Below are 12,124 nucleotides of genomic sequence, written 5' to 3' on the forward strand. Positions count from 1 at the left end.
TGTCTGAGTGTCTGTATGTGTGTATATATATGTGTGAGTATGTATGTCTGTGTGTGCCTGTACATGTGTGTTTATGTCTGAGTGTCTGTGTGTGTGTATATATATGTGTGAGTATGTATGTCTGTGTGTGCCTGTACATGTGTGTTTATGTCTGAGTGTCTGTATGTGTGTGTATATATATGTGTGAGTATGTATGTCTGTGTGTGCCTGTACATGTGTGTTTATGTCTGAGTGTCTGTGTGTGTGTGTATATATATGTGTGAGTATGTATGTCTGTGTGTGCCTGTACATGTGTGTTTATGTCTGAGTGTCTGTGTGTGTGTATATATATATGTGTGAGTGTGTGTCTGTGTGTGCCTGTACATGTGTGTTTATGTCTGAGTGTCTGTGTGTGTGTGTATATATATGTGTGAGTGTGAGTGTCTGTGTGTGCCTGTACATGTGTGTTTATGTCTGAGTGTCTGTATGTGTGTGTATATATATGTGTGAGTATGTATGTCTGTGTGTGCCTGTACATGTGTGTTTATGTCTGAGTGTCTGTATGTGTGTGTATATATATGTGTGAGTGTGAGTGTCTGTGTGTGCCTGTACATGTGTGTTTATGTCTGAGTGTCTGTGTGTGTGTGTATATATATGTGTGAGTATGTATGTCTGTGTGTGCCTGTACATGTGTGTTTATGTCTGAGTGTCTGTGTGTGTGTATATATATGTGTGAGTATGTGTGTCTGTGTGTGCCTGTACATGTGTGTTTATGTCTGAGTGTCTGTGTGTGTGTGTATATATATGTGTGAGTGTGAGTGTCTGTGTGTGCCTGTACATGTGTGTTTATGTCTGAGTGTCTGTGTGTGTGTATATATATGTGTGAGTATGCATGTCTGTGTGTGCCTGTACATGTGTGTTTATGTCTGAGTGTCTGTGTGTGTGTGTATATATATGTGTGAGTGTGAGTGTCTGTGTGTGCCTGTACATGTGTGTTTATGTCTGAGTGTCTGTGTGTGTGTATATATATGTGTGAGTATGTATGTCTGTGTGTGCCTGTACATGTGTGTTTATGTCTGAGTGTATGTGTGTGTGTATATATATGTGTGAGTGTGTATGTCTGTGTGTGCCTGTACATGTGTGATTATGTCTGAGTGTCTGTATGTGTGTGTATATATATATGTGTGAGTATGTATGTCTGTGTGTGCCTGTACATGTGTGTTTATGTCTGAGTGTCTGTGTGTGTGTGTATATATATGTGTGAGTGTGAGTGTCTGTGTGTGCCTGTACATGTGTGTTTATGTCTGAGTGGCTGTGTGTGTGTATATATATCTGTGAGTGTGAGTGTCTGTGTGTGCCTGTACATGTGTGTTTATGTCTGAGTGTCTGTATGTGTGTGTATATATATGTGTGAGTATGTATGTCTGTGTGTGCCTGTACATGTGTGTTTATGTCTGAGTGTATGTGTGTGTGTATATATATGTGTGAGTGTGTATGTCTGTGTGTGCCTGTACATGTGTGTTTATGTCTGAGTGTCTGTATGTGTGTGTATATATATGTGTGAGTGTGAGTGTCTGTGTGTGCCTGTACATGTGTGTTTATGTCTGAGTGTCTGTGTGTGTGTGTATATATATGTGTGAGTATGTATGTCTGTGTGTGCCTGTACATGTGTGTTTATGTCTGAGTGTCTGTGTGTGTGTATATATATGTGTGAGTATGTGTGTCTGTGTGTGCCTGTACATGTGTGTTTATGTCTGAGTGTCTGTATGTGTGTGTATATATATGTGAGTGTGAGTGTCTGTGTGTGCCTGTACATGTGTGTTTATGTCTGAGTGTCTGTGTGTGTGTGTATATATATGTGTGAGTGTGAGTGTCTGTGTGTGCCTGTACATGTGTGTTTATGTCTGAGTGTCTGTATGTGTGTGTATATATATGTGTGAGTATGTGTGTCTGTGTGTGCCTGTACATGTGTGTTTATGTCTGAGTGTCTGTATATGTGTATATATATGTGTGAGTATGAGTGTCTGTGTGTGCCTGTACATGTGTGTTTATGTCTGAGTGTCTGTTTGTGTGTATATATATGTGTGAGTATGTGTGTCTGTGTGTGCCTGTACATGTGTGTTTATGTCTGAGTGTCTGTATGTGTGTGTATATATATGTGTGAGTATGTGTGTCTGTGTGTGCCTGTACATGTGTGTTTATGTCTGAGTGTCTGTATGTGTGTGTATATATATATGTGAGTGTGTGTGTCTGTGTGTGCCTGTACATGTGTGTTTATGTCTGAGTGTCTGTGTGTGTGTGTATATATATGTGTGAGTGTGAGTGTCTGTGTGTGCCTGTACATGTGTGTTTATGTCTGAGTGTCTGTATGTGTGTGTATATATATGTGTGAGTATGTATGTCTGTGTGTGCCTGTACATGTGTGTTTATGTCTGAGTGTCTGTATGTGTGTGTATATATATGTGTGAGTATGTATGTCTGTGTGTGCCTGTACATGTGTGTTTATGTCTGAGTGTCTGTGTGTGTGTATATATATGTGTGAGTATGTATGTCTGTGTGTGCCTGTACATGTGTGTTTATGTCTGAGTGTCTGTATGTGTGTGTATATATATGTGTGAGTGTCTGTGTGTGCCTGTACATGTGTGTTTATGTCTGAGTGTCTGTGTGTGTGTGTATATATATGTGTGAGTATGTATGTCTGTGTGTGCCTGTACATGTGTGTTTATGTCTGAGTGTCTGTGTGTGTGTGTATATATATGTGTGAGTATGTATGTCTGTGTGTGCCTGTACATGTGTGTTTATGTCTGAGTGTCTGTATGTGTGTGTATATATATGTGTGAGTATGTATGTCTGTGTGTGCCTGTACATGTGTGTTTATGTCTGAGTGTCTGTGTGTGTGTGTATATATATGTGTGAGTGTGAGTGTCTGTGTGTGCCTGTACATGTGTGTTTATGTCTGAGTGTCTGTATGTGTGTGTATATATATGTGTGAGTATGTATGTCTGTGTGTGCCTGTACATGTGTGTTTATGTCTGAGTGTCTGTGTGTGTGTATATATATGTGTGAGTATGTATGTCTGTGTGTGCCTGTACATGTGTGTTTATGTCTGAGTGTATGTGTGTGTGTATATATATGTGTGAGTGTGTATGTCTGTGTGTGCCTGTACATGTGTGTTTATGTCTGAGTGTCTGTATGTGTGTGTATATATATGTGTGAGTATGTATGTCTGTGTGTGCCTGTACATGTGTGTTTATGTCTGAGTGTCCGTGTGTGTGTATATATATGTGTGAGTATGTATGTCTGTGTGTGCCTGTACATGTGTGTTTATGTCTGAGTGTCCGTGTGTGTGTATATATATGTGTGAGTATGTATGTCTGTGTGTGCCTGTACATGTGTGTTTATGTCTGAGTGTCCGTGTGTGTGTATATATATGTGTGAGTATGTATGTCTGTGTGTGCCTGTACATGTGTGTTTATGTCTGAGTGTCCGTGTGTGTGTATATATATGTGTGAGTATGTATGTCTGTGTGTGCCTGTACATGTGTGTTTATGTCTGAGTGTCTGTGTGTGTGTATATATGTGTGTGAGTATGTATGTCTGTGTGTGCCTGTACATGTGTGTTTATGTCTGAGTGTCTGTATGTGTGTATATATATATATGTGTGAGTGTGAGTGTCTGTGTGTGCCTGTACATGTGTGTTTATGTCTGAGTGTCTGTATGTGTGTGTATATATGTGTGTGAGTATGTATGTCTGTGTGTGCCTGTACATGTGTGTTTATGTCTGAGTGTCTGTGTGTGTGTGTATATATATGTGTGAGTATGTATGTCTGTGTGTGCCTGTACATGTGTGTTTATGTCTGAGTGTCTCTATGTGTGTGTATATATATGTGTGAGTGTGAGTGTCTGTGTGTGCCTGTACATGTGTGTTTATGTCTGAGTGTCTGTGTGTGTGTGTATATATATGTGTGAGTATGTATGTCTGTGTGTGCCTGTACATGTGTGTTTATGTCTGAGTGTCTGTATGTGTGTATATATATGTGTGAGTATGTATGTCTGTGTGTGCCTGTACATGTGTGTTTATGTCTGAGTGTCTGTGTGTGTGTATATATATGTGTGAGTATGTATGTCTGTGTGTGCCTGTACATGTGTGTTTATGTCTGAGTGTCTGTATGTGTGTGTATATATATGTGTGAGTATGTATGTCTGTGTGTGCCTGTACATGTGTGTTTATGTCTGAGTGTCTGTGTGTGTGTGTATATATATGTGTGAGTATGTATGTCTGTGTGTGCCTGTACATGTGTGTTTATGTCTGAGTGTCTGTGTGTGTGTATATATATATGTGTGAGTGTGTGTGTCTGTGTGTGCCTGTACATGTGTGTTTATGTCTGAGTGTCTGTGTGTGTGTGTATATATATGTGTGAGTGTGAGTGTCTGTGTGTGCCTGTACATGTGTGTTTATGTCTGAGTGTCTGTATGTGTGTGTATATATATGTGTGAGTGTGTATGTCTGTGTGTGCCTGTACATGTGTGTTTATGTCTGAGTGTCTGTGTGTGTGTGTATATATATGTGTGAGTGTGAGTGTCTGTGTGTGCCTGTACATGTGTGTTTATGTCTGAGTGTCTGTGTGTGTGTGTATATATATGTGTGAGTATGTATGTCTGTGTGTGCCTGTACATGTGTGTTTATGTGAGTGTCTGTGTGTGTGTATATATATGTGTGAGTATGTGTGTCTGTGTGTGCCTGTACATGTGTGTTTATGTCTGAGTGTCTGTGTGTGTGTGTATATATATGTGTGAGTGTGAGTGTCTGTGTGTGCCTGTACATGTGTGTTTATGTCTCAGTGTCTGTGTGTGTGTATATATATGTGTGAGTATGCGTGTCTGTGTGTGCCTGTACATGTGTGTTTATGTCTGAGTGTCTGTGTGTGTGTGTATATATATGTGTGAGTGTGAGTGTCTGTGTGTGCCTGTACATGTGTGTTTATGTCTGAGTGTCTGTGTGTGTGTATATATATGTGTGAGTATGTATGTCTGTGTGTGCCTGTACATGTGTGTTTATGTCTGAGTGTATGTGTGTGTGTATATATATGTGTGAGTGTGTATGTCTGTGTGTGCCTGTACATGTGTGTTTATGTCTGAGTGTCTGTATGTGTGTGTATATATATATGTGTGAGTATGTATGTCTGTGTGTGCCTGTACATGTGTGTTTATGTCTGAGTGTCTGTGTGTGTGTGTATATATATGTGTGAGTGTGAGTGTCTGTGTGTGCCTGTACATGTGTGTTTATGTCTGAGTGTCTGTGTGTGTGTGTATATATATGTGTGAGTATGTATGTCTGTGTGTGCCTGTACATGTGTGTTTATGTCTGAGTGTCTGTATGTGTGTGTATATATATGTGTGAGTGTGAGTGTCTGTGTGTGCCTGTACATGTGTGTTTATGTCTGAGTGTCTGTATGTGTGTGTATATATATGTGTGAGTATGTATGTCTGTGTGTGCCTGTACATGTGTGTTTATGTCTGAGTGGCTGTGTGTGTGTATATATATGTGTGAGTGTGTATGTCTGTGTGTGCCTGTACATGTGTGTTTATGTCTGAGTGTCTGTATGTGTGTGTATATATATGTGTGAGTGTGAGTGTCTGTGTGTGCCTGTACATGTGTGTTTATGTCTGAGTGTCTGTGTGTGTGTGTATATATATGTGTGAGTATGTGTGTCTGTGTGTGCCTGTACATGTGTGTTTATGTCTGAGTGTCTGTATGTGTGTGTATATATGTGTGAGTGTGTATGTCTGTGTGTGCCTGTACATGTGTGTTTATGTCTGAGTGTCTGTATGTGTGTGTATATATATGTGTGAGTGTGAGTGTCTGTGTGTGCCTGTACATGTGTGTTTATGTCTGAGTGTCTGTATGTGTGTGTATATATATGTGTGAGTGTGAGTGTCTGTGTGTGCCTGTACATGTGTGTTTATGTCTGAGTGTCTGTGTGTGTGTGTATATATATGTGTGAGTATGTATGTCTGTGTGTGCCTGTACATGTGTGTTTATGTCTGAGTGTCTGTGTGTGTGTATATATATGTGTGAGTATGTGTGTCTGTGTGTGCCTGTACATGTGTGTTTATGTCTGAGTGTCTGTATGTGTGTGTATATATATGTGAGTGTGAGTGTCTGTGTGTGCCTGTACATGTGTGTTTATGTCTGAGTGTCTGTGTGTGTGTGTATATATATGTGTGAGTATGAGTGTCTGTGTGTGCCTGTACATGTGTGTTTATGTCTGAGTGTCTGTATGTGTGTGTATATATATGTGTGAGTATGTGTGTCTGTGTGTGCCTGTACATGTGTGTTTATGTCTGAGTGTCTGTATATGTGTATATATATGTGTGAGTATGAGTGTCTGTGTGTGCCTGTACATGTGTGTTTATGTCTGAGTGTCTGTATGTGTGTATATATATGTGAGTGTGTGTGTCTGTGTGTGCCTGTACATGTGTGTTTATGTCTGAGTGTCTGTGTGTGTGTGTATATATATGTGTGAGTGTGAGTGTCTGTGTGTGCCTGTACATGTGTGTTTATGTCTGAGTGTCTGTATGTGTGTGTATATATATGTGTGAGTATGTATGTCTGTGTGTGCCTGTACATGTGTGTTTATGTCTGAGTGTCTGTATGTGTGTGTATATATATGTGTGAGTATGTATGTCTGTGTGTGCCTGTACATGTGTGTTTATGTCTGAGTGTCTGTGTGTGTGTATATATATGTGTGAGTATGTATGTCTGTGTGTGCCTGTACATGTGTGTTTATGTCTGAGTGTCTGTATGTGTGTGTATATATATGTGTGAGTATGTATGTCTGTGTGTGCCTGTACATGTGTGTTTATGTCTGAGTGTCTGTGTGTGTGTATATATATGTGTGAGTATGTATGTCTGTGTGTGCCTGTACATGTGTGTTTATGTCTGAGTGGCTGTGTGTGTGTATATATATCTGTGAGTGTGAGTGTCTGTGTGTGCCTGTACATGTGTGTTTATGTCTGAGTGTCTGTGTGTGTGTGTATATATATGTGTGAGTATGTATGTCTGTGTGTGCCTGTACATGTGTGTTTATGTCTGAGTGTCTGTGTGTGTGTGTATATATATGTGTGAGTGTGAGTGTCTGTGTGTGCCTGTACATGTGTGTTTATGTCTGAGTGTCTGTATGTGTGTGTATATATATGTGTGAGTATGTATGTCTGTGTGTGCCTGTACATGTGTGTTTATGTCTGAGTGTCTGTGTGTGTGTATATATATGTGTGAGTATGTATGTCTGTGTGTGCCTGTACATGTGTGTTTATGTCTGAGTGTATGTGTGTGTGTATATATATGTGTGAGTGTGTATGTCTGTGTGTGCCTGTACATGTGTGTTTATGTCTGAGTGTCTGTATGTGTGTGTATATATATATGTGTGAGTATGTATGTCTGTGTGTGCCTGTACATGTGTGTTTATGTCTGAGTGTCTGTGTGTGTGTGTATATATATGTGTGAGTGTGAGTGTCTGTGTGTGCCTGTACATGTGTGTTTATGTCTGAGTGGCTGTGTGTGTGTATATATATGTGTGAGTGTGAGTGTCTGTGTGTGCCTGTACATGTGTGTTTATGTCTGAGTGTCTGTATGTGTGTGTATATATATGTGTGAGTATGTATGTCTGTGTGTGCCTGTACATGTGTGTTTATGTCTGAGTGTCTGTATGTGTGTGTATATATATGTGTGAGTATGTATGTCTGTGTGTGCCTGTACATGTGTGTTTATGTCTGAGTGTATGTGTGTGTGTATATATATGTGTGAGTGTGTGTGTCTGTGTGTGCCTGTACATGTGTGTTTATGTCTGAGTGTCTCTATGTGTGTGTATATATATGTGTGAGTGTGAGTGTCTGTGTGTGCCTGTACATGTGTGTTTATGTCTGAGTGTCTGTGTGTGTGTGTATATATATGTGTGAGTATGTATGTCTGTGTGTGCCTGTACATGTGTGTTTATGTCTGAGTGTCTGTGTGTGTGTATATATATGTGTGAGTGTGTGTGTCTGTGTGTGCCTGTACATGTGTGTTTATGTCTGAGTGTCTGTATGTGTGTGTATATATATGTGAGTGTGAGTGTCTGTGTGTGCCTGTACATGTGTGTTTATGTCTGAGTGTCTGTGTGTGTGTGTATATATATGTGTGAGTGTGAGTGTCTGTGTGTGCCTGTACATGTGTGTTTATGTCTGAGTGTCTGTATGTGTGTGTATATATATGTGTGAGTATGTGTGTCTGTGTGTGCCTGTACATGTGTGTTTATGTCTGAGTGTCTGTGTGTGTGTGTATATATATGTGTGAGTATGAGTGTCTGTGTGTGCCTGTACATGTGTGTTTATGTCTGAGTGTCTGTATGTGTGTATATATATGTGTGAGTATGTGTGTCTGTGTGTGCCTGTACATGTGTGTTTATGTCTGAGTGTCTGTATGTGTGTGTATATATATGTGTGAGTATGTGTGTCTGTGTGTGCCTGTACATGTGTGTTTATGTCTGAGTGTCTGTATGTGTGTGTATATATATATGTGAGTGTGTGTGTCTGTGTGTGCCTGTACATGTGTGTTTATGTCTGAGTGTCTGTGTGTGTGTGTATATATATGTGTGAGTGTGAGTGTCTGTGTGTGCCTGTACATGTGTGTTTATGTCTGAGTGTCTGTATGTGTGTGTATATATATGTGTGAGTATGTGTGTCTGTGTGTGCCTGTACATGTGTGTTTATGTCTGAGTGTCTGTGTGTGTGTGTATATATATGTGTGAGTATGTATGTCTGTGTGTGCCTGTACATGTGTGTTTATGTCTGAGTGTCTGTGTGTGTGTATATATATGTGTGAGTATGTATGTCTGTGTGTGCCTGTACATGTGTGTTTATGTCTGAGTGTCTGTATGTGTGTGTATATATATGTGTGAGTATGTATGTCTGTGTGTGCCTGTACATGTGTGTTTATGTCTGAGTGTCTGTGTGTGTGTATATATATGTGTGAGTATGTATGTCTGTGTGTGCCTGTACATGTGTGTTTATGTCTGAGTGTCTGTATGTGTGTGTATGTATATGTGTGAGTGTCTGTGTGTGCCTGTACATGTGTGTTTATGTCTGAGTGTCTGTGTGTGTGTGTATATATATGTGTGAGTATGTATGTCTGTGTGTGCCTGTACATGTGTGTTTATGTCTGAGTGTCTGTGTGTGTGTGTATATATATGTGTGAGTATGTATGTCTGTGTGTGCCTGTACATGTGTGTTTATGTCTGAGTGTCTGTATGTGTGTGTATATATATGTGTGAGTATGTATGTCTGTGTGTGCCTGTACATGTGTGTTTATGTCTGAGTGTCTGTGTGTGTGTGTGTATATATGTGTGAGTGTGAGTGTCTGTGTGTGCCTGTACATGTGTGTTTATGTCTGAGTGTCTGTGTGTGTGTATATATATGTGTGAGTGTGAGTGTCTGTGTGTGCCTGTACATGTGTGTTTATGTCTGAGTGTCTGTATGTGTGTGTATATATGTGTGTGAGTATGTGTGTCTGTGTGTGCCTGTACATGTGTGTTTATGTCTGAGTGTCTGTATGTGTGTGTATATATGTGTGTGAGTATGTATGTCTGTGTGTACAAGTGTGTACATGAGTGAGTTTGAGTTTCTGTATGTGTGTGTGTGCATTTGCATATCTGTGTCTGTGCATCTGTGTGTGAGTTTGTGAATGTCTATGTGAATGAGTATGTCTGTGTGTGTACCTGAACACGTGTGTGGATGTGTGAAGGTCTATGTGAAGGGGTGTGTCTGTGCATGTGTGTGAAGGTGTGTCTTTGTTACACATGTATGAATATGTGTTTGAATGAGTGTGTCTGTGTGTGAATGTGCATGTCTGTGTCTGTGTGTGTCTGTGTGTAAATGTGTGTCTGTGTGTAGATGGATGTGTCTCTGTGTGTGTGTGCACATGTGCGAATGTGTGTGTGAATGCGCACGTCTGTGTCTGTGCACAGGTACGTGTGTGGCAGTGGTGGGAGGTGGGTGGCACTGAGTCCCTCTCCTGGGGGCAGTTCTGGAAGCCTCGGGCTGCTGCCGGCCAGGGCCTGTACACACCCGCATCTTGGTTGGAGCCCAGCCGGCTTCTCCTCTGACCTCACAGGAGGCTGGGCTACTCTGGGCTGTAGGGGGGGCTATTGAGTTGGGAGGATAAGGACCATGTTTCAGACATGAAGTTCGGGTGCAGCCCAGGTGAGCTGACGTTATGAGCACGGCAGTGCCCGCAGTGGACGCTTTGCTGAGAGAGCTGTGCATTTGCGCAGCTCCCCAGTCTGTGCGAAGCCCCATCATACACACCTCATCACTTCGTCTCCCAACCGTCCTGCCAATCGGCATGATTAGCCCGTTCTTTAGGTCTGGACGCGGGGACCCAGAGGCATGAAGCAAAGTTCCCCATGGTGGGCAGCCCTGTCGGGATCCGAGCTGGGCTCGGGGAGGGCAGGACCTGTGCTCGCCCCACGCCTGCCCATGCAAGCACCCAATGAGCACACGGCGCTTTCAGAAAGGTGGCCAGCGTCAGGGCAGGGGGGTCTGTCACCCTCTGTAAACTGGGGGCACCGAGCCCCCTCTGCCTCCTTATGGCCGTGCAGAACTGCTAGGCCCCGCATGGTTGACAAGGTTAGGGTCTCCAGGCCCCTCTCTCTCTGATCTGCGAGCGGTACCTGGTGCTGGGGAGAGCAGAGGAGGGCCTCTCCCAGCTCCACCTTCATGCCCATCTCCTTCCTCTCAGCTGCATAGCAATGAGGATCAGCTTCGAGGCCAAGGGCTCTGCTGGGTATGAACCGGGGGTGGCTTGAGCACCAGAGAAGAAAAGGCAGAGTCTCTGCCCCTCCTGTATCTTGCTCCTAAGTTCAGGACTCTTAGAAGGTCTAATTAAAATACAGTCAGTCCCCTACGTGTGAACGAGTTCTGTTCCGAGAGCGCGCTTGTAAGTCCAATTTGTTTGTAAGTCCAACAAAGTTAGCCTAGGTACCCAACTAACACAATCAGCTCTATACCGCTGCTTTTATGCTCGCTTCCGGACATGCTGGGCTTGAAATAAAGATACTGTACTCCCTACAGTACTCTACAGTAAAGTACACAAAAGCACAACCACCTGTAGAGGATGCACACAGGTGACAATGTGCCAGCCATGGGAACTAACTTACGTGACTGGACATGCAAACGCACGTTCACATCTTTGAAAGTTCACAACTTGAAGGTTCGTATGTAGGGGACTTAACTGTAGGTTTTGTAAAAGCACCGTAAAACCCCCTAAATGATTGCAACATTGTATTCAGCGGGGAAAGGCAGGCAAATCACAGGACTGTCCCCCAGTGTCAGCTCTTCGTGCCACAGCCCCCAGCTGTGAGCTCAAGTGCCCATCTCCTGGGCTATCATTTTATTTTTCTGAGTGCTGCCAGGTACACGTTTCTAGAAGCCCAGCACTCCAGCTCTTCTGGTGAATAGAGATACAGGCCAGGAGCCAGAACCGGAACATAAATACGCAAAGCCAGAAACCTCATGTGCTGACGCAGCTGAAAGGTAACAGATATGCGCCTTATGGAGAAGCAGGCTCTCCAGAAACCAGCCAGAGAACTCTTCCCACCTCCACCCCCAGCTGCTCAGCTCACGAGCTGCCACCAGCTCGCAGAGACGGCAGCAGCGGTGGTGGCTGTGCTCCTGCGGTGGCTGCCACAGGAGGGCCAAGCTGGCGCTGCTGGGAGAATGGGCCCATACCCAGCCGGGCCCTGTTCACCGCTTCCTTCCTCACTCCATGGGCTGGGGGAGGATGCAGAATCATCTCAAAGTACCTGGGGACCATCAGCAGTCCAGGCTACCCACAGATCCACTCTCTCCAAGGGTTAGGCTGGTTGGGGCCACCCATTGATTTACGTAGGGGCCCACGCATCTCTGGGGAGGCACCATGATGCTGAGCTGAGGGTCACGGGGTCAGCCCTCAAGGGCTGTTCCCTCTGCAAGCTTCATGGCCATGGGCTGCCCTTCCAGAGCCCCTGAGTGCACAGATGCACACGTGAGGTGAGAGCCACCGAGTCACATACACGGCCCAGTGAGGGCAGTCTCTTCGCCTCCCTGTTTGGAGAGGGTGCCATGGCAGG

This window comes from Delphinapterus leucas, chromosome 13, assembly GCF_059928025.1.
Source record: "Delphinapterus leucas isolate spDelLeu-1000000601 "Yukka" chromosome 13, BTC_Dleu_Yukka2, whole genome shotgun sequence".
In the NCBI taxonomy this organism is placed as follows: Eukaryota; Metazoa; Chordata; class Mammalia; order Artiodactyla; family Monodontidae; genus Delphinapterus; species Delphinapterus leucas.